General features: G+C 38.3%; 1 pseudogene; it reads right to left on the minus strand.

Annotated features, from left to right (window-relative positions):
- The window catches only part of LOC108716106, a 51,635-nt pseudogene that overhangs the window by 3,375 nt on the left and 24,677 nt on the right, over positions 1–23,583 (minus strand).

The raw sequence follows: 23,583 nt of genomic DNA on the forward strand, positions 1-23,583 counted from the left end.
ATATAACAAATAAAATAATTAAAAAATACAGCTTCCCTAGATATCAAGGAAAAAAGTTCATAACATAATAAAAAATATAGCTTTCTGCAAACAGCAATCAAAGCAGTGGTATATATATATGTCTGTGTGCGACCATGTGTACATATTATTGCAGCTTTAGTAAAAACTCTTTCAAATGAGAATACAGAAAGTTTATTTCTTTTTTATTTAAAGAGAAACAGCATTGAAGTCTTCACAAACACATGAAAGGTACTCTCCTGCTGTTCTGGTGGGATTGCTTATAAATGTAAGCTGCCATTGATGATCCCTCACTTCAAAGCCATCACATTAAGCCATTAGTGTCATACTGGCGGCCCATATTAGGTACTAGTTTTTATACACATGATAATAAAAAATATACTAGCAGCCAGTGTATATATAAAAAAAGAAAAACAGCAGCAGTGCTGGGTGTCGACAGAATTTTGCAAATTATTGTCACTGATTTTTTTATTTATTTAATTAATTAATTAATTAATTAATTAATTAAACATTTTGACATCTACAAATGGATCATGAGACTTCAGCAAATGCTTCGGACGTGGACAATACCTAACTCCAGCAAATATCATGATGGCATAGACTGAGATATATCAAGTTCAGTATTTCATGTAGTCTCTCTGAAAATAAGCAAACATTATAATTTGCAGGGACATTGCCAATTTACCGAAAGGCGAATAAGACAATTCGCTAGCAAAACTAGAGAAGTTTCTCAAGTCAAATTTTTGCTCAGGCAAGTGATAGTTAATGTCACGACCGGCACCCAATACCAGAACAAGTGCCAAGTACCCTGGTCTCGGCTTCACCAGTAGTGTGACCACCGTTGGGCTTCGGGAGTTGCCCTCAGCTTACTTGGGTGCCACCTGGACTTAACGAGAGGTACAAGGCGAGATGTTCTGGCTAGCAAAGGGGCACGGCTGTTAGCAGAGTCTTTTGGGCCGAAGGTCACGGTACAAAAGGATTAGGCAGAAGGATGGTTAGACAGGCTGGGTCAAGGCAGGCAGATATCAGAATCGTCAGGCAGGCAAGGGTCAAAACCGGGTAGACAATCAAGGGGTTAAGCTAGAAGAGTTGTCGTAGACAAGGGTCAGGATACAGATTGGAGAGTAGTAAGGAACAGGCTGGGTCAAACATGAAGAAATCAGGATCAGAATAACTGGAAATGGCACAAGGCACAGGAACCACAGAACACAGTTCTATCACGGGCAAAGAGCTGTACAATGAATGGCCATTAAATAGCATTCAAAATTCGCACCAAAACGTGCTGGCGCAACCACGCCACGCCTTTAAGAGTTGCGCAGGCTCGACGCGCGCGCCCTAGAACAACATGGAGCCGGCGCTTTAAGAACCATGCACCGGGCGTCCCCGCTGATGGCGCGGCGGGCGACTCCGCCGCACAGGTACTTTTATTACAGTTAATCTGCAAATTTATTAAAGTGTAAACTTTTCAATACGTTACCTGCTACACCAAAGTCTATTTCGCCTGGTGAATTGACAAGATGAAACTTCATCCTCAACATTATTTTGTCATTGACATCATATCCCGTTCTTCAAAAAAGTCATAAAAAACACTGGTGTTTTTTTTTGTTGTAACTGTTAACGATATGTTATTTAAACTTTTTTAACCATTGAAGAGCATGCCACATTTGTTTTAGGGTAGGCTCATGTCTAGGACAATAGAGGTTTTCTATTATTCTTTTTGGCTTCCTTGGACAATTTTAATAAGTGACCACTTCCAGCAATTTCACCAACATCACTAATAAATACATACATATGTAAATACCCACGATATTTAAATTGATGTAAGTATGTTAACAAAGTTTCGCTAGGATGAAAGTAACGGTAGAGAAAATTTGTTAAGAAACGTTCACACTGATGAATTATCTCTGCCGAAAGTAATCCAGCGTTCATCTACCGAGACGAAATTTCACATTTTGATAAATACGTGTAATCGTCACGAAATAACGCCTGACGGAGCCTTTCGAAGCAAAAATTTGCATGTAAGTAAATATGGTCCATGGATAGAACTGATGCACATGAAGCACACAAACTTATTGCAGAAATTCCATAAAGAACTATAGAACTTAAATTATTGATTGTGCAGGAAAAACAAATGAGTCTAGTGCTGCTTATGATTACAGAGTAGATCTGCAGTTTAAAGGAGAACTAAACCCCCCACCTAAAGACAGTCCCCATTCACCCCCCCCACTTCCTCCCCGTATAGTCCACAGTCGTACAGACCTCTTATACTGTCGTGCAGACCTCTCCAATGCAGAGTAGCGCAGTGGAGCTCACAGGAGCCATATTCTGTATCTTCAGATTGTCTTTGTTCCTTTGGCTATTTACAGAGCTCTCCAGTACATGCACAGTAGGTTGGGTGTTTATACAAAGGCCTGTAGGTGGCACTGTGCACAAGAGTTATACTGTGTACATAGTACTTTCTATACTGCTTAAAAGTATTAGAGTTGAAGCTACTGTTGAAGTGTAAGGGCTGCATGAACCTGCTAATAAAGCACTGTTATACTCTACTCATCCTCGGCTACCAAAACATAACAGTAGGCATGAATACCAAACACCTCCAATTGCGCAGGCGCGAACAAAGTTTAGTGTCAGTGGTCATTTAGCGAACATATCCGAAGATGCCGCCGTGATCAGCGATGCGCTACTCTGCATGAAGAGGTCTGTGCGACATTCAGAATAACTTTTTGAAATAACTGACTATGCGGGAAGGAAGAGGGGGCAAATGAGGGCTAGTAGATGGGGAATCTCTTTAGAAGGGGGGTTTAGGTATCCTTGAAGAAGGTTATATACACAATTAGGCATAATTTCCATAGGCTATATCCCATAGCAACCAATCCGCAGTTTCATTTTGTTTAGACTAAAACTTAGGTAAGAATCATGGAAGCAAACATCTGACTTGTTGCTGTGGGAGACTTGGGCAAAGTTTTTCATTGTTTGTGCTTAATCACACAAAAACAAACGTTAGAATAAGATTAAATTGTCTGTAACATGTCCAACCTGCCAGGTGCTCACACAAGTTATAAAACTATGTTTCTGTACTGTTTCTAACCAATAATGCTCAAAATAGTCTATGTTATGAAGCCCTCTTTTAAGTATATTACATGACCTGAAGTACACATAAACGAAACATACCCAATACAGTCTGCTGGATTTTGGTAAGAAACAAATCCCAGCATCACACACCAGCAGGAGATAATTTTCTCCTATTTTATTTAGTGATGCACTGAATCCTAAAATAGTTTTTAGGATTTGGCCAAATCCCTAATACTTTGTCAAAGATTTGGTGTAATACCGAACTGAATCTGAACCCTTTATTTGCTTATGTACCGTAAATTAGGGAAATGATGGGGAGTGCATGGTAAAAAAATTGTGACTTCCTTGTTTGTGTAACGAAAAGTCACGTCATTTTTTTGAATTCGGATTTGGTTTGGCACTTGGATTTGGCTAAATCGGAATTCTGCTGAAAAAGACCAATCTTGGCCGAATCCCAAACGGAAACCTGGATTCAGTGCATCACTAATTTTATTCAACTGAATTGGATAATGAGTTGTCACTTTCAAAGTCACTTACAATGGTACCATACCACACCATAATTGTACCAAAGTTACTTACCAGGAATGTCAATCTTTGATATATTACTGATTTCATCCTCATCATTTTCCTCCTCGGCCTGTGAACTGCTTTGAACACCGATATTTGCACTCTGTAGCACAACTCCTGGCTGGCCTGAAAAAAAACAGCTAAATTATTTAGCATGTTTATTACAGGACAGCTCTTCCTACAGAGCTATTTTGGTACCCATTGGCAAAGTCCTTAAATAAACAAATACTTAAGGGGGAATGTAATAAAAATCACAAGTGTTATTTTAAATGGCGTTTTTGTGAATGTTTAGCACTATTCACATTATAAAATTATTCGTTGGCAAATATTACATTGTGCTTTATCGCTAAGCAAAGGTTTAGCTCTTTGGAGTTTTGTTGTAGATATTTTGTTGCAAAAAATGCTTTGCAATTGCGAAGTTTGTTGAACACTTTGCAATACATTCATGAGGTCTGTAATCAGTCTATAATCAGGCTTTCACACATTCACACCACATATTTGCACACATGCACATGCATACAACACAAATTTTGCCAAGTGTACACACAGGGCGGGAGCTAGGGGTGGGCAGAAGAGACACGTGCCTAGGGCGCAAAAGTAAAGTGGCGCCAGGTACGTACCTCTTCTCCTGCCTTCCCCTAGTTCGGGCTGTTGTTTCCCCCAGCTTGGCAGCTATTACAGTGTTGCTGCCGCCACCTGAACATAAATGAGCTCTCCTGTGTATGGACGCTCACAGACATTTGCGCGCACTAGTGGGGAGGCTCTCCTGCGCATTTGCGCTCACGTTTTTTTCCGTGCACTAGGGGGGAGTCGACGAAGCATTGATTTTAGTGGTTTTATTGAATTTTAGCGATTGAGTGATTTTATTGCATTCTGCATTGTTTTTTTGCCCATGGAAATTTTGCCTGTTGTATATCCATTTGGGGGGTCTCTGTATGCCACATAGTTTGGTAAATCTATGTATATTGGGCATCAAACTGTTCAGAGGACCCCTCCTGTGCTTATTTAGGATGTTTTATGCTGGTACGTTACAAATTATGAAGCATATATGGGGAAAAATACAAGCTTTGTGACAATTTTTTGAAATTTCATAAAAAACACTATGTTTAGCATGGCTTTGCAGTTTCATAGTTTGCAGTAGAAAGGAATATTTACCCATTTTAGATTTGTCAGGATGTGCTTTTTCCAAAAATATATGGTCTAGGCTCTCCCTACTGTATGGGGGTCTTATGGCACATAATACACATATTGCAGCAGCCAAAGTGTCGGTTGCGAAAATTCATATGCGCTGTTTTTATTTGGGTGCTTCTGTATGCCACATAGTTAGGTAAATCTATGCATACTGGGCATCAAACTGTTTAGCAGACTACTAGGGGCACATTTACTTAGCTCGAGTGAAGGAATAGAATAAAAAATACTTTGAATTTCGAAGTATTTTTTTGGCTACTTCGACCATCCAATTGGCTACTTCGACCTTCGACTAAAAATAGTTCGACTATTCGACCATTCGATAGTCTAAGTACTGTCTCTTTAAAACCTACCGAGCATCAATGTTAGCCTATGGGAAAGGTCCCCATAGGCTTTCCTAGCTTTTTTTGATCGAAGGAATATCGTTCGATCGACGGATTTAATCGTTCGAACGAAGGAAATGCGGTAAATCCTTCTACTTCGATATTCGCAGTTGAAGGATTTTACTTTGATGGTCGAATATCAAGGGTTAATTAACCCTCGATATTCGACCCTAAGTAAATGTGTCCCTTAGTGTTCATATAAGGGTTTTTTATGCTGGTACATTATGAAATGTGGAGTGTATAATGCAGTAACGTAGAATGTGCACCCGGGCCCCCCGGCCCCTCTAGACATGCTAGACTTGCTACACGCAAAATGTACGCGTTTTACTTACCACTGTGCAATATCCGGAGGGCCAGAGAGGGTGCAGGCCCTGGTGCAATTGCATCTCCTACTCCCCTGGTAGTTATGCCACTGGTATAATGGGGCAAAATTAAAGCTTTGTGCCAATTTTTGGAAATTTCATAAAAATTAATATTTTTAGAATGGCTTTACAGTTTCGTAGTTTGCAGTAGAAAGCCATATTATTTACCCATTTTGGATTCGTCAGAATGTGTTGTTTGAGAAAATATATGGCTATCTAGGGTCTCTCTACTGTTAGGGGGTCTTATGGCACATAATACACATACTGGTACACATACTGGATACTTATATCGCAGCAGCCAAAGAAAATTCATATGCGCTGTTTTCATTTAGGCAGAGCCGGGCCAACCCAGCCAAGCGCCCTAGGCAACCTGTCGTGCCATTGCGCCGGCTCAGTACTGCGAATGCGCAAAACTTGGCTTCAGCACACATGCGCGAAACTTGGCTCCAGCGCGCATGCGCAGAAGCGCATTTACGCGAAACATAACAACGACTGTCGGGGAGAGAATGAACAGGACACGGGGTAGGCGACAGAGCAGGTACGTGCCTGGCACCCCCCCAGATTTGCGCCCTAGGCACGTGCCTACTCTGCCTACCCCTAGTTCCGGCCCTGCATTTAGGTGCCTTTGTGTGCCACACAGTTTGGTGTATCTATACATATTTGGCATTAAAGTGTTCGGCAGGCCTCTGGTGTTCATATTTAGGATGTTTTTTTATCTATGCATATTGGCCATCAAATTGTCCAGTAGACTCCTGGCTTTCATATTTAGGATGTTTTATGCTGTTACGTTAAGAAATCTGGAGTGTATAATGTGCCAAAATTCAAGCTTTGTGCCAATTTTCAGAAATTTCATTAAAACAATACATTCAGCATGGCTTTCCAGTTTCATAGTTTGCAGTACAAAGACATATTTACCCATTTTGGATTAATCAGAATGTGTACTTTTGGAATATATATATAGTTTTTTCCCTACTGTTATGGCACATAATACACATACTGGATGCATATATTGCAGCAGCCAGAGAAAATTCATATGCACTGTTTTCATTTGGGTGCCTCTGTGCGCCACATAGTTTGGTATATCTATGCATGTTGGGCATCAAAGTGTTCAGTAGGCCTCTGGTGTTCATATTTAGGATGTTTTTATATTGGTACCTAATACTATGTGGGAGATAAGATGTTAAAAAATGGAAACTTTGAGGCAATTTTCAGGTATTTCATCAAAATTTTGGGAAAATGTTGCAACTTTGCAGTTTGGAGTAGAAGGACATGGTTACCCATTTTGGATTTTTCGGAATGTGTACGTTTGGAAAATGTATGTTTTTTGTGGAAACTTTCTCTTTTTGCATTTTTACCCTGTAACAAATGCAGAAAATGTGTAGATTATTCAGTAGCTAAAGTGACTTCCGGGACAATTTGTTTGTGCTGAATTTATTTTGGGGTGTCTAAATGCCAGATACTTCGGTAATCCTATGGACAATGTGTATCATTTAGGATGCTTTCTCTTAGTATCCAATTCTATCTGGGAGACAAGATGTTAGAAATGGAAGCTGAGGTCAAATTTTGGGAAAGCATTGCGACTCCTGACATTCATATTTAGGATCTTTTTTCTTGGTACCTAATGCTATGTGGGAGACATACACTTACAAAATGAAAAGTTTTGAGGTGATTTTTCAGAATTTTCATACATTTTTATAGAAATCGCTAAGTTCAGAAAAGTTTTAATGTTTAGTACTTAGGAGCAGAAAGACATGGTAACCCATTTTAGATTCAGAAGAATGTGTACATTTTAAAAAATATATGGTTTCTTGGGGTAAACCTACTTTTCCAGAATTTATTGGCTTTGTAATGTAAAGTATGTGGTCAAATATGTACAGGGTACATTACATTACCCTGTAAGGTCCCTATCACATTCACACACACTATGGTCAAAGCTATCTCCTATGTAGCATGTAGAAGGATTTTGGTAATTACCAAAGACGCATTCTCCCTTCAGGGGTATAGCTTAATGGACATTTGAAATAATTGGAAGGAGGGGTTCAGTTCATTTGTACAATTCTGATTTGATATAATTTAGATTTATAGGATGTAAAACCATTTAAGGGTAAGGCCACACGAGGAGATTCAGGGAGATTTTCCGCATAGGCTAGAATGAAAAGTCGACTGTGCTAATGCACACGCGGCGATGCGTTTTCAATAGTCGCCCAAAGTTTCAGGCGACTATTGAAAACGCATCGCCGCGTGTACATTAGCGCAGGCGACTTTTCATTCTAGCCTATGCGGAAAAACGCAGAAGCAGTTCGGGGAGATAGTCGCGCAAAAGACGAGGCAATTAGTCACCAGGCGACAAAATCTCCCCGAATCTCCTCGTGTGGCCTTAACCTAAGCAACATAAAGTAAATATATCCTTTAGTAGCATGGATATTGGGAATGGGTCAATTATATAATGTGCAGCCCTTCCAAAATGTATCTGATTTCTGATCTGATTCTAAATATTTTGAATAAAGTGATAAAAGTAATGAATAATAAAATGAAGCCACACTTTATATTATCAGTAAGCTACTGTAAAAAAAAAAACATTGACTCACATAGATTTTTGTTATGCAACTTTATACAAACATCTCACTTGTTTTACCATGAAATAATGAATTTTGAAAAAATCTCTTATTTCCCTGTATCAGCCCTCGCTGTTTTGTAGTTGTGTATAGGAAACCAAAGCGAAAGCACAGCAGGGTGCAAATCACTGAGCAGCAAAGCCAAGGCATTGTCAATTAATGTTTAGCAAATTGAAACCACCATCTCAAGCATGTTATTTTTCAGAATTTTGACTATTGTCCAAAAACCAGCATCTTATTAGATTTTCTGCAGATGTATGTACTGTATAAAGAAATGTACAACTCCTAATTTTAGTGGTGGCTTGCTTGTAATATAGTAACATTGATAGTCCTTCTACTTTCCCATGTCCTATTACTTTTAATATATGTGTCCTATTTACGATTATTATTACTAACCCTTCTGTTCAGCCCCAAACACAAAAGTTTTTCTTTATATATGCAAATAACAAGAAAGTATTCAGGCACATTTTTATAATATCTACATATCTGTAAAAAAACTGTTACGATAAACTAAAAACACAGGGATTTTTCTTTCATTAACTTGGGTTTATTTTATTATTACCAAGCAAAAGTAAAAGTGGCCATAGACACACAGATCCTATCATACGAATCGAGGATTCGTACGATTTTCAGATCGTGTGTGGCATGTGCCGACATCTTTCGTCCGGTGGAGATCGGTCGTTTTGTTGATCGGTCAGGTATGATTTTGACCCGACGGATCCCGCCGGAGCCCATGGCACATCGTAATCGGATCATTCGGCCGACCAATCAGATTACCCCCGATATAGCCATGCTTGTTAATGGCATATCGGGGAAAGATCCGCTCGTTTGGCGATGTTGCCAAACGAGCGGACCTTTGCGTCTATGGCCACTTTAAGCCATTTAAAATAATCCAATCGGCAATGACATGCTGAATGCTAGGTAATAAATAAATCAGTTCTTTATTGTTCAAGCAATCTATGGCCTGGCAAGGTATATTGTCCCAGCTGTATCCCCAAATAGTCCTGTGTGTAGGCATGTTAAGACAATGTGCTGAAATTAATAGAAAGTGGCTGCAGGCAAGGAAGGGCAGTTTGACTGCTACAGTTCTCCAAGCAGACCACATCTTGTGCCATTAGCCGTCTTGGAGATTAGATTTCATTAAACAAACTCTGCCAAAAACAACAGGCCCAACAATGATGACATTTGTTCCTGGCTTACCACAAGAGCACTGAAAAGAAGAAATCTCACGCATCAGCAACAAACTTTGGCTATGTATTATATACACACAAGAAAATAATCTGGGATTCAGTTGTTTAAAATCTTCTAGCAGATATTATAAAACACTTATTTTCCCCCTTTTTAATACCCCATTACAGATATAGGATCTACTATAGGATCTAAATTCTTTGGACCTACACAATTACAATTACATTATGTGCCTCAATAGTAAATGTATTGGTAACTAGTCTGTCCTAATAACAATTACCAACAGCAGGTATAAGGTTCTTTTGGCAATCTGACTGTTGCAAAACTAAAAGCCCCAGCATCCCTTACCTTAGCCTTTAGAATCTGGACATACATAAAGCAATACTGACATTTTGGTTTGGTTTGGTTGATTCCAACCTTATACACCACCTGACCATGGTACAGTTAATATAGTTAATCCGATATACAAATACCTCTGTATATTCAAGAGGCATCAACAGATGAGAAAGCTTTCACCCACTTCCACTTACCTTTTTTGCATGATGGTCAAATGAATGGATCGCCAAACCGGTTCCTTGGGGACAGATCTGAATTTCATTGATTTATTCTGATTCTGATTTTTTTTTACAGGAATTTTTTACAGGAATTAATAACCAAATCATCATGGATAGTACTGATACTGGCCCAAAGTCTTCACCTTTTTCTGTGCCCACCCCAAAAAAAGATGTATTTCTTCTCAGTTTAGGAATATAGTACAGGTACGGGATTCATTATCTGGAAATCCATTATCCAGAAAGCTCCTATTTACAGGAAGGCCATGTCCCATAGACTCCATTTAAATCAAATAATTCAAATTTTTCAAAATTATTTCTTTTTTCCTCTGTAATAATAATAGTGTACCTTGTACTTGATCCCAGCTACGACTTAATTAATCTTTTTTAGAGGCAAAAGCATCCTATTGGGTTAATTAATGTTTACATTATTTTTTAGCAGACTTAAGGTTTGGGGATCCAAATTACAGAAAGAGCCATTATCCAAAAGGCCTCAGGTTACAAGCATTTTGTATAAAGGTCCCATACATGTATATTGATAACAATCTGTCTGTCAAACTTAAAAATATCAAATTGCATTGGCTACTGGGAAATGTTTTCATACAACTGTATTATACTACAGCAGTAGCTGACATTAGTCCACTGGTTGAGTCATTATAACTCACTGTGCCTATACCTTTTATATTTGGTTATCCTTTAAGCCTAATTCTTACTGGCAAAACCAGCTAAAATGTTTAAGCATGGCCCTCAACAAACTGACAGGTACAAAGCACAATGCATAGGTGGCATTTGACATTTATTGTCTTAAATATCCTGATTACTGTTCCTATAGAGAATTTAGCAAATATCCTTGAACATTTTTCACTCTGTACAATGAGCCTGGAGAACACTTTCATCCAAGAACCCCATTTACCTGTAATATGTTTTTTTTCCTGTGAAGTTTTCCTTTTTCTTGTCATCTGCACGTGAGTTTATGACATCTGTATGGTGAAACAGAAAATAATGAAACATTTCAAAGCCTGCTCTGACTAGCCTGGCTTAGTTGCCGTTAAACCCCATGCTTTGAATATTTTTTTCCCACATACTGTTGTTATCTCAAGTTTATTGATCTAGCCTTCTCCTTTTTAGCTCTCAAAAGAAATGCCTACTGTGAACTTTTTTTTATCAAATATGTTCCTTCTAGGTTTGTTTCAGCTGCCATAAAAATGATTGTGCAAGCTGGGTTTCTTAAATTATTTATACTCTAACTAGATGAAATAAAAACCGCTATATAAATACCAGCAATATCTCTCTTAATAGCACGACATCTACAGAAAGCCAACAAACTTAATTAGCCGGAATCAAAGTTGCTTTCTGCACAGTGAATAAAACAAGCATGCACTCAAACGACCGAAATCAATGTGCCCAGCTTAATAATATAAAGAGTTTTTCATCCTAATTGCTCGGCTCTTTAGATTTTGATGAGATGGATACAGAGGAAGATAACCCAGTGAGTGTATATTACCCAGTCATTATCCTAGACTAAACTTTGATTATTAAAATGGATTCTTGGCATATATATTTATATATATCACCAGCATAATTGCTTTCTCTTTCCTGGTCTTGACATAATTAAAATATATCATGTGGTGACTACTACTACTGTTATTATTCGGAAGCATTGCCTAAATATTGTGGGAAGGATGCTGGTTTTGTTTGATATGAAATAATTTCAATGTTTTCATAATTGTTAAAACAAAAATCAGACTACCCTTTCTTCTTGTAAACCGAAAACCCTGCTAACGACTTGCGATGGATTGGAAACACTGCAGTGTAAGGGCCAGGTCTTCAGAGAAACTACAAGAGCTTGCATTCTAGCAGGTACTGTGGGTTTTTAAAAGGGAAATTTTATAGAAATATAAAGGAATATAACTCACTTATACTGTAGAATCATAGCTTATTTGGCACACAGACTATAACTTCTCAGGAGACTATTTACATTTACTTACAGATATGGAATCCATTATGCGGTAGCCCATTATCCAGAAAGCTCTGAATTACAGGAAGGTCATAGACTCCATATTGATCAAATAATTCAAATTTTAAAATATAATTTCCTTTTTCTCTGTAATGAGAAAACAGTACCTTGTACTTGATGCCTTACCCTTTAAACAAAACAGGGATTGTTTGTCCATATAAAGCTGGCCATAGATGTTGAGATTTTTAAAAGATCAGATCCTGATCGTGAGACCACGATCTTCTCAGAACGATCGTACGAATTTACCATCAACTAAAAAGACCAATTTACCAGGAAAACAAAGGGGAGCTGCCTGCTTGGCCCTGCAAGCATAGAGAGATTGCACTGGGACCGACAAAGATTTTTTGACCTGGCCGATCAATTTTCCGACAGATGTCGGCCGAAAAATCGTAACATGTACGATCGTTCGAATACCACTAAATGCACGATAATTTCGAAGGATTGGTCGGGCTTCCCTAAAATCGGTCGTTCGGCAAGAAGAATCGTCGCGTCTATGGGGACCTTAAGGATTGTTTGTCCAATTTATGGACAGATAATCCCTGTTGACCTGTTTGTTATCCAGAATGCTTGGGACCTGGGCTTTTCCAGATCTCACTGTAATGCGGATCTTCATACTTTGTCTACTAGAAAATCATCTAAACATTAAATAAATAAAACAGGTGCATTTTGCTTCCAATAAGGATTCATTTTATCTTAGCTTGTGGTTTGGGTAGAGAAGTTTTTCCCCAAAGGCACTGAACACTGCCATGATTATATGTTGGTTCCCAATAATTTTCCTTAATTTACTCTTTGAACCTGTGCAATTATATGGTGGTCCCACATATAGAAACCCTGCCCTGGGGTTGTCTCTCCCCAAGGCACCTGAAAGATTTCCCTGGGAAGTTCCTCCCCCTGTTGATTTCAATAAAGGAGTGCTGGCTTCTCTCCCCCAAGGCATCTGGGACTCTGCCTTGGGCTCCTGTGGCCAGTTCCTACACAGAAAGACTTTTTGAGAGGAGAGATTCCTGGAGACAACAAGGGGAACATCCCCAAATGTGAATCTAAAGGATTTGGGTGCTGGATTTTAATCCAAAGGCATTTTGGAGCAGCCATGAACTCTCGCAGCAGGTTCCTCATCCTGAGTGCAAGGTAATTACCCCTTTAGGGGACTCATCAGTTGGAGGAACCAGTCTCATTTTGCACCCTGCCCGGCGCTTCCTAGCTTGGTTTCTATCGCTGGCTGATTTCTTAAGAGGGATGTCTCCCAGAAGGAATTGTGAGGCTGGGTAGCTGACTTTGGTGTATTTGTTGTTGTTGTTGAGTATATTGTTGTTCTTCTTAAAGACTATGCCCTTATTTTGCTCCAGATTTGGGGTGGTTTTGCCACCCCGCCCTTGGTACTTCTCCCCAAGGCTCCTGAACGACCTGGGAAGTTCCTGTCCCTATTGATTTGCATAAAGAGGTGTTACCAAATAGGCTTCACTGCTGGCTTCTGTCCCCAAGGCACCTGTGACCCTGCCCTGGGCTCCTGTGGCCAGTTTCTACTGCTAGAGAATCCCTGAGAGGGGAGTTCCCTGCAGGATTCTGTTAGGCAGAGTTGCTGGTGTCTCTCCAAAAGACACCACAAAGAAATTGTGCGCACCAGAAACAAACAGCCATAAGAAGAAAAAGTGAGAGACCCAGCCAAAGGTGTAAGTTATAACATGGCAGTATATTACACTTAAGTCCTGTACCCTACCTCCATAACTACATAGATATGTCTGGCTGCGCTCTAAGGCTGCTCTATCTGTGCTAATGCCTTCAACTGCTTCAACTCTTTCATCAACTCCACAGAATGCTCCACCAAGCAAAAACAGCTCAGAAATGACCACTCCTCCAGAGACATTAGCACAAGAAACTGCCAATGCAAAATTGCTAGCTCCTACATTTGAGCAAGAATTTAACTCAATACATACATGTATTAAAGAAATTCTCACCAAAATCAAACAACGTAATGAACATTTGGATGAAGTTGAACATCGTACAGTGAACTGCTAATTGCCAATGGAAACTTTGCAAAAGCAAGTAGAACATTTGCGAAAATCTAACATAATACTGATTCACACACGTGTTGAGGACTTGGAAAAAAGGAACAGAAGAAGCAACCTATGTTTAAGGTCTCCCAGAAACGGAGAGACCTTAACTATGTAGCTACAGTCAAACTCATGTCTGCATACAGAAGAATAGATACATTGGAATTTGAGGGCTCCAAGTTGCTGCCAAGATTTCTCTGCTACGGTCACACAAAAAAGGTAACAATTCTCCTCATTATGCAAAAGTTACATGACCAAGGCATTGAATTTCCACTGCTCTACCCAACACAACTAAAACTACTACACCAAAGGACCACACATTGGTTTACAGAACCTGAACTGACTAGGAACTTTATACAAACTTTCAGCGTTCCCCAAACATCAAATAAGGAAACTCAATCTTAAAACTTCACACCATCCTCTTGTCTACTGGGAGAAAGACCATTACACTAGAGCAAGGCATATGGGGAATGTCTGGACAGTCATATAGTATATCCATAATTTGCCTTGAGACAGTCCTTCTTACTGGACTCGAACACAGGAGACTTGAACTACTTTAGGGGAAAAAAACCTTCAGAACTGAAAGGTACACCATTTGGCAATTATCAATCATGCCCAAGCTACTGACCTTGCAAAGTGGTTATCAATAGACATGCAGAAATACAACCAATTGTTACTACACAGCAGGAGCAACCAACCACTTAAGTGGACCTTTGTTGGCAGCAGAACAAACCTGGATGTTAGAAGACAATCTGGAATGTTAATTTTGAGGTGAAGGAAGTAGGAAGTAGGGGTCACGTTCTGGAATGTAGGGGGCATTAACAATCCAATTAAAAGTTATAAGATGCTTCATCATCTTAAACTTTTACATACCCACATAGAACTCTTGCAAGAAACACATCTAAAAGCAGATGAGCATCAGAAGCTCTGCAAAGATTGGGTAGGTACATGCTACTCAGCTCCATATATATCGCACAGCCATGGAATAGCCATACTAATGCATAAAACATTGATTGACAATGACAATAAAATTGAAGAGCCAGAAGGCCAAGTTCTAATTGTGAAAGGACAGATCAACACTGAAACATATGTTATATGCAACATATATGCCCCGAATTCTCCTACGCATCGTTCAACCATACTCTGCAGTACATAATAGATATACATACCAAACACCTACTAGTGGTAGGAGATTTTAATACGGATATTGATCACCATATAGACAGGAATAGGCCCAAGCACAACCCTCCCTCACAAAGAGCTAATATGGCTATTAGATCTGTGGTTAATCACGCATTCCTTAGATTGGGACTATACCAATTACAGGTATGGGATCTGTTATCCAGAATGCTCGGGACCTGGGGTTTTCCGGATAATAGATCTTTCTGTAATTTGGATCTTCATACCTTAAGTCTACTAGAAAATCATGTATACATTAAATAAACCCAATAGGCTGGTTTTGCTTCCATTAAAGCTTAATTATATCTTAGTTTGGATCAAGTACAAGGTACTGTTTTATTATTACAGAGAAAAAGGTAATATTTTTTAAAGATTTGGTTTATTAGATTGTAATGGAGTCTATGAGAGACAGCCTTTTCGTATTTCGAAAATTTCTGGATAAAGGGTTTCCAGATTAGGGATTTGATACCTGTATTCACACCTCTACAACCTGTACACTAGAATCAACTACATATTTCTAAATCAACATAAGCTCCCACTTCCAAGTTGAATAAAAATAAATGACATTGCCATTTGTGACCATGCCCCTAGCTCTATAGTACTTACTGTAACAAGGTTTTGTTTTATTATTACAGAGAAAAAGGAAATGATTTTTAAAAATTTAGATTATTAGGATAAAATGGAGTCTATAGAAGAAAGCCTTTTCGTAATTCGGAGCTTTCTGTTATATATATAAATATATATAGCGCAAAGCCATTTGGTATATTATGCTTTATTAGGTTGATAGATTTTAAAGGAATGCTAGCAGTGAATTCCAATCTGCCAGCTTTGTATGTAATCATACTTTGTCATTTATCATCTCTTTTGTTTCACAAGTGGCAGTCTACAATTCTTATTGTATGTGTGAGAACAGGAAATGAGGGAGAAATGTGCTTCCTTGGGGACTACAAGAATCAGTATAAACCATCTTTCTGCGATGCCCCAAAGGCAGTACTTAAAAATGTTTTGAAAGCTGTTAACTAAGAATAGGCTTTTTAAAGACTACATGTCAAAAAGCTGATTATCAAGGTACAGCTTACTTTCCTTCCGCAGTGCTTCACATAGAAAGGTGACAACTATGCTGACTCAAAATCATTCAGCATTTTGCTCAGTTTTACCAGTACATGGCAACACTACATTATATTATCATTCTTTTAAAACACTTTCAGTTATTGGTGTTACTGTTCCTTAATAGAAAAATGCATTAAAGAGACAGTTTACAAAGGTTCCTACATAACTTGTGCAATATAATCTAATATCAAGAGGAAATGGTTCATGATAAAAAGCCATTCTCTGTCTTCGATCATCTTTTCTCGAGATTAGTAAATCTTGCTTTGGAGGTTATCTTTACCTTTGGTGGTGCTTTTAGGTTAGGTTGAGCCACAAGCCTCCTTATGCTTGTTACAAATCCAGTGAGGTTTAACAAAACATCAGTCGCAGACGAATGTGCTATACTGAGGAAACTTGCTGCAAAAGGACAGGAAAGTCTTAAAGATAGAAAAGAGTTCGGTCTAGATTCACAATAAAATTATTGTATGTAACTGCAGGCTTTATAAGCAATATAAGCAGTATAACCTGCCACACACTTCTACCAGATGGCTACTTTGGCATATTACTAGATGCTGGTTTTTCAGACCTGGGCAGAACATGCAGTTATCAATAACTGTATGCCCCAAAAGTTCTTGGTTGGCTGATGACTCCCTTACATAAGCCAATGGGGAAGCAATAATAAGCCATCTTGATTTTCAGCTTTTGGCACTAAACTGTGGTATATTCACATACATGCCAGTTTACTCAATCTGAGGGTCGGGTGGAGTCTAGGGCATATACAGTAGACAGACTGATGATCATAAAGCTACATGAAAAAATTCAGTACAGGTATTGTACATGTTATCCAGAATGCTCCGTAGTTTGGATCTTCATACCTTAAGTCTAGTAGAAAATATTGTAAATATTCAATAAACCCAATAGGCTGGTTTTGCATTCAATAAGCAATAATTATATCTTAGTTAGGATTAAGTACAAGGTACTGTTTTATTATTACAGAGAAAAAGGAAATCGTTTTAAAAAATGTGGATAATTTGGGTAAAATGGAGTCCATGGGAGACGGCCTCTCTGTAATTCAGAGCTTTCTTTATAACGGGTTTCCGGATAACGGATCGCATACCTGTATTATATTTGAATATTAGCCTTTCTGTTTTCTTTCTGTAAAATGTGTGAATAAAACAAATATCCATCTGATGGTCCTGGTTGGCTATGGATCTGATTTTTATGACCCCTAGACCTCTTGAGGGCTGTACAGACTTTATCATTTATCATCTGGTTCTTGAGCATGCATTATAAGAATTTATCATCCCACTACATTCAAACAGTTGCACGACAGTGATATAATAAAAGAAGGGTTTCTTGGGCAACAGTTTGTAATAACGATACCAAAAGTGTAGTGGCAATCAGGACAGCCATCAGGGGGGACAGGCAGTGGCGTAACTAGATATTACTGGGCCCCACAGCAAATTATTTTTCAGGCCCCCAAAAAATTTAGAGGTTGACTTGTTTCTCCAATATTTATTGAAATTGTATATGAATTAGGGCCTCGTGGGGCCCCTATACCTCCTGGGCCCCCTGCAGCCGCAGGGTCTGCTTCCTCTATAGTTACGCCCCTGGGGACAGGGGGTAGAGTTGTAGGGGGCCCCGAGGGTAAGGTGGGCCCTGCCACGCCACACTTACTTGATTAGCCGGGTCCCCCATCTTTCTGAGATCTGCTGACTTCGTCACATTAACATGTGGGAACCCTAGCCACCAATATTTTTTTTGTTTTTTTACTGTGTGGTGGGGGGCGGACCTGTGGGGTGGAGGGCGGACCTGTAGGTGTGGCTTGCGGTGGGCGCAGCCCAGGGGGCCCAGGAAATTTTGTCGTATGGGGCCCTGTGATTTCTGATGGCGGTCCTGGTGGCAATACCTGGGAAGCCCCAGTCGCCAGTAATTCTTACAAGTACTTCCAAAACGTCGCAGTTCCTCCCTAAGCATCTTTATTTTATTTGCAATTTTGGAAACAGAGATGGTGGAAAATGTACAGGTGTTAAGGTTAAAATGTAGGACATTCTAATTGTTTCAACAATAATTTCCCTTATATAAATGGGGGTACAGAGTTGATTTTATTTTGATGGAAACAAAATGCAAGATGAAGCCCTGCTGAGTTAGTTAGCAGACATTGTGCTGGACGCTTCATATGTAAATGAATACAGTTACAACCTGTGAAATGTATCTTGTGTTTCAATTTCTCGGAGTGACGGCACAATGATTTTATAAAGATCCGGTCCGGGCTTTATAGTTAAAGAATCCTCTTTCATAGTACTGGTAACCTGAGGTAAATTTCCACCTTCTGTAGGATTTTCTACATTCTACAAAGAAAAAAACAAAATGTCAAATTGGGAAATGAGTAAACTTTTTCTGTAGTATCCCACTCAAGTAGATGATTTCCTAAGATAATCAAATGGATAATAAAGAGTACACATGAATTAATATTGCAACTGAAAATTTATTTCTACAGGTAGGAGCTATATAGCTCTATATAGCATGCTTCTAAAATAACAGCTACAGTGCTATCAATTTACAAGCTCTAGGTCTGGTGTTGTTATGTGTGTATATGTGTATATATATATATATATATATATATATATATATATATATATATATATGTATATATATATAGATAGATATATATAGATATATATAATGTGATTGCTGATGCAAAAAATATGGCAGCTCCAAATCACGAATGCAAATATTCTCAAACAGTATTAGTACAAACAGTAAACAAAGGAAAACTGTTTATTGCCAATAGATTAGCCACAATAGTGCAAGCTATAAGACTATACTTTTTTCTGCAGAATGTTATTTCATACCTGTGTAAACAGCTCTAGAAGCTTTCTCTGTTTGTTTAGGATAGCAGCTGCCATATTAGCTTGGTGTGACATCACTTCCTGCCTGAGTCTCTCCCTGCTCACTCATAGCTCTGGTCTTACATTATAGCAAGGAGGGGAGGAGGGAGAGGAACAAAGTGAGCATGCTCAAGCCCAAGCCCTGGAGGTTTAAGATGAAAGTAGGAAGTCTGATTTGGATTTGGTTCAGCCTGGCAAAAGGATTCCCAAACCGAATCCTGGATTCGGTACATCCCTAATTTATATAGACCTTTCTGATAAAGCTTACTTAGTTTTAACCTTTCCTTCTCCTTTAAAACTTTTCTGTATTTGCTTTTCAGTTGTTCTATGTATATTAATTTATATTTTTAACTCACTTTTACCACTTGTTTCTGATTTTATTCTAAGAGTCTGATAAACAGGAATATTGAATGTTGCTATAACACTGCAAGAAAGACTTCTGCCTTGCAGCAGGTTTCCTAAGTTCAAGTCTGACCTGAGCAATATCTGAAAGGCATTTGTTCTCTCCGGATCTGCATTCAACTCCGGTTGCCTCCAAGACTCCAAAAACATACGGGGAGCTTAAGTGGCTTTTAATGAAACTAACCTTAGTGTGTGAATGTGATCGACTATAAGCTCCACTAGGCTAGGCAATGATGTAAATATTGAACAATCTCCATATGGCACAGAGTAAATTTGTCAGCACCAAATAAATAACAGATGGTAAATAAATATATTAAAATAAATTGGATTTCTTGCACCAAGCACATTGTAACGATGTCTGTTTTCTCTTCTAAATTGTAAGCTCAGGACAGGGACCTCATTCCAACTCTTTTTTAAAACTAGGGAAGCACCGAATCCACTATTTTGGATTCGGCCAAACCCCCGAATCCTTCGCAAAATACTGAACCGAATCCTAATTTGCATATGCAAATTAGGGGTGGGAAGGGGAAAAAATGTTACTTTCCTTGTTTTGTGACAAAAAGTCATGCAATTTCCCTTCCCGTCCCTAATTTGCATATGCAAATTAGGATTCAGATTCAGTTTGGCTGAGCAGAAGGAATCGGCTGAATCTGAATCCTGCTGAAAAAGGCAGAATCCTGGCAAAATCCCGAACCAAATCCTGGATTCGGTGCATCCCTAATCAAAACTCCTAGCACTCAAGTATTTATTCTCACTGTCTTATCCTAAATATACCCCTGTCTGTGTTTACACCTTGCAAAGCATTGCATGCATTGGTGGTGCTGTATAAATAAACAATATGCTCTTGGAGCTGTTTAAAGTGAGTACACTGCAGCTGAGGGTTGCTATGATGATGCTATATCAGCATTCAAATTGTACAATTATTTTTATAATTAGTTTATAAAGGGTACAGTAAAGAAATATTCCATATATTTCACTGACACAAATAAAGAAGAGCAAGCAGTCCAAGCAACCCAAGTGTGGGAGTTTACAGATCCGCATAACCCATAGCTTTGAGGAGAAAGCCAATTCAACCACAACAAAAAGGAAACCAGACATATGTCTTTGAGAAATGAACAAAATACCTGCTTTGCACAAAGCTCATGAATTTCATTCAAGGTTAGATAGGGACTTTATCCCTATCGTAACGGAGCTAACTACATTACTTTATACAAAAGCTAGCTTGACGAGAATTTCCAATAATGGAAGGAATGGTAATTACTTACATCTTCATGGCAAATTCCACTGCTACTACCCAGCTTATACACGGCACCAATGTAAGGTTAATTTGTTTCGCTCCTAAGGGCATATTCCAAGGCCACTCACCTAGGGAGGAGTAAAGACTCCAAAGCTACTGTGTTACTAAATGAAGAACACTTTAGTAAGCTATTAGATAACAAAGGAAATCTCAGTACAAATGTACAAATGAAAGTGAAACTACAGAATAACATCAGCCGCATAAGTGTGTGGTCATGTAGCCAGGATTTTTCTTTCCCAAACATCTGAAACCAAAGATATTTTTTTCTTATAGTTTTGCCTTTAGTGAAAATATGTTTGGATATTATTATTACAAATGCATGTCTGTTGGATCCTACAACAGCAGCATATACAAATTTCTAAAAACTCCCATAAACTCCCATAAACTCGAAATTCAAAAAAAAAATGGCCAATCGAAATTTATTAAAAAGTTTTAATTTTTTTACAATTCGGTGAATAGGTTCAACCTGCAAACTCGAATCGAATTCAATTCAGGTTTTTTTCACAAAAAAGTCCACAAAACGACTCCAAATTGATTGTAGGAGCCCCCCCCCATAGGCTAAAACACCAATTTGGCAGGTTTTAGATGGCAAATACAGTAGTCAAATTTGAATTCTTAAATGGACAGTACATGATAAATTTCAAAATTCGAATATTGATTTTTTTTTTAAACACAAATTGAATTTAGACTATTCCCTAGTTGAAAGACACTAAAATAACCTCGAAATTCGAATTTTCAATTAGATCCTTGATAAATCTCAAGCTTCGCTCAATTGATCTCAGAAACCACAAGTGATTTCTGGAATTCTCTTGCGGCTTCTGCAATCAGTTGATTGTTTGGTAAATTGATCTAAAGTGATTTTTCAATCAATGGTTTTGGCTTTTTTTTTTTACAATAAGCGGGTTTTTATCAAAAATAAGGTTTTAGGTATAAGGGTAGGACTACACTTGGATGCGTTTCCGTTGGATACAGGATGCGACGGGAAACAAGCTAAGTAATACAAAAGTCGGATGGTGTCAGAGTGTACGTCCGACACGACTGTCGGATGCAAACGCTGCACGCTTGTCACGTCGGACGAACGCTGCGACACCATCCGAATGTAATGAATATACAGTATACTTGAACGTTGCAAGTTACATAGTCTGTCATTATACAAAAAGCCATGACATTTTTAAGTGATGAACAATTGAATTCAACCATTTTTGTTCAGAGATGAACACATTTTAACTATGCAAATTTAAAGTTTCAGTATTTAGGCAAAATCCTTTGTGGAGGAGACAGTATTTGGCCTCACCACACAATTATGGAGGCAGTGCATCACTAAAAAAACTACAATACAACATCAAACACTACATGAAAATAATAAGGTATAAATAAATGTCATTTTAATGTAATAAAAATGTATCCATTTTCACGCTGTTGAGATTTAAACTTAGGTTGGGTTAAAGTCTTAAATTTTGTTGTGCATGTAGAGGATATTAAATACCCATTACCTGATGACTGTAATCAAACTGTCAGTTACTAAATTATCTTATTCATTATGTCTATTAAATGTGGAAAGGGTGGCCCAGTGGGGTTGTTAAGAGTAATTAAACCTTACATGTTTAATGAACCATGATTCCAATGGGAACCAAAATGGCTGTAAAGTTTGCAGAGTTGTTCCATGAGATCTGATTTTCTGATTTGATAAGCCCATCTATTTAGCTGTTTAAAAAACAATGATACCACCATTGTCTGCTATTTAAAGGCTGGAGAAGTATAGCAAACTTTGAGCCCGATTAAATTCAGCGAGAAAAAGGTGAAAATTCAAGGACGACATTCAATTTGAGTAGTAATTCAGAAAAACAGAAAAAGTCTATGGGAAAAAACTAGAAAAAAAAATTCTCCCCGAATTGAATCTAGTACAAGAGTTTTCATATGAAAACCCATGAGTTAACTTTTTCTCACTGAATTAAATCTGGCCCTTTATACCTTATATCACATGACCCCATTAATGTTACCATTGGCCCAAATTCAACAACGTTATTAATGGGCTTTTGCATCTGCTTGTGATTAGAATTTGTCAATATTTACCTATAAAATAATAAAAAGCAATAATATATGTAAATGATACACAGTGCATGGATAAGATAGTAAGTAAGAACAGATAGATAAAACTATATTTCAAATGAAAACATATCACATTAGTGGGTCATAAATCAGTGAACAGGTAGCATAGGGGAAACATGCAACTTGCAACTGTAGATGATGTATCAGATGGTGAAGGGCAAATGATGAATAATGTGAAATGTGAAACTACTGAAGGGTATAGCTGGAGCTAGAAAAAGCAGGAATCTGAAGTGACATTCTCTATGGGTGCTTAACACCTATTTCAAGGAAAATGGAATGCTGACACTGAGGGGCAGATTTATCAAGGGTTGATATGAAAATTCAAATTTTGAATTTATTTTAGTGTAAAATCGACTAGAGAATTGTCCAAATTCAATTCGAGTTTAAAAAAAATTCGAAATTCATCATGTACTGTCCCTTTAAGAATTCAAATTCAACTATTCGCCATCTAAAACCTGCCAAATTGGTGTTTTAGCCTATGGGGGACCTCCTACAATCAATTTGGTGTCGTTTGGTGGACTTTTTTTTTTTTCGGGTGAAAAAACTCGAATCGAATTTCATATGAATTTGAGTCAATCCTATTCACACAAGTTTAAAAAAATTG

Source organism: Xenopus laevis, chromosome 5L, assembly GCF_017654675.1.
Source record: "Xenopus laevis strain J_2021 chromosome 5L, Xenopus_laevis_v10.1, whole genome shotgun sequence".
Classification (NCBI taxonomy): domain Eukaryota; kingdom Metazoa; phylum Chordata; class Amphibia; order Anura; family Pipidae; genus Xenopus; species Xenopus laevis.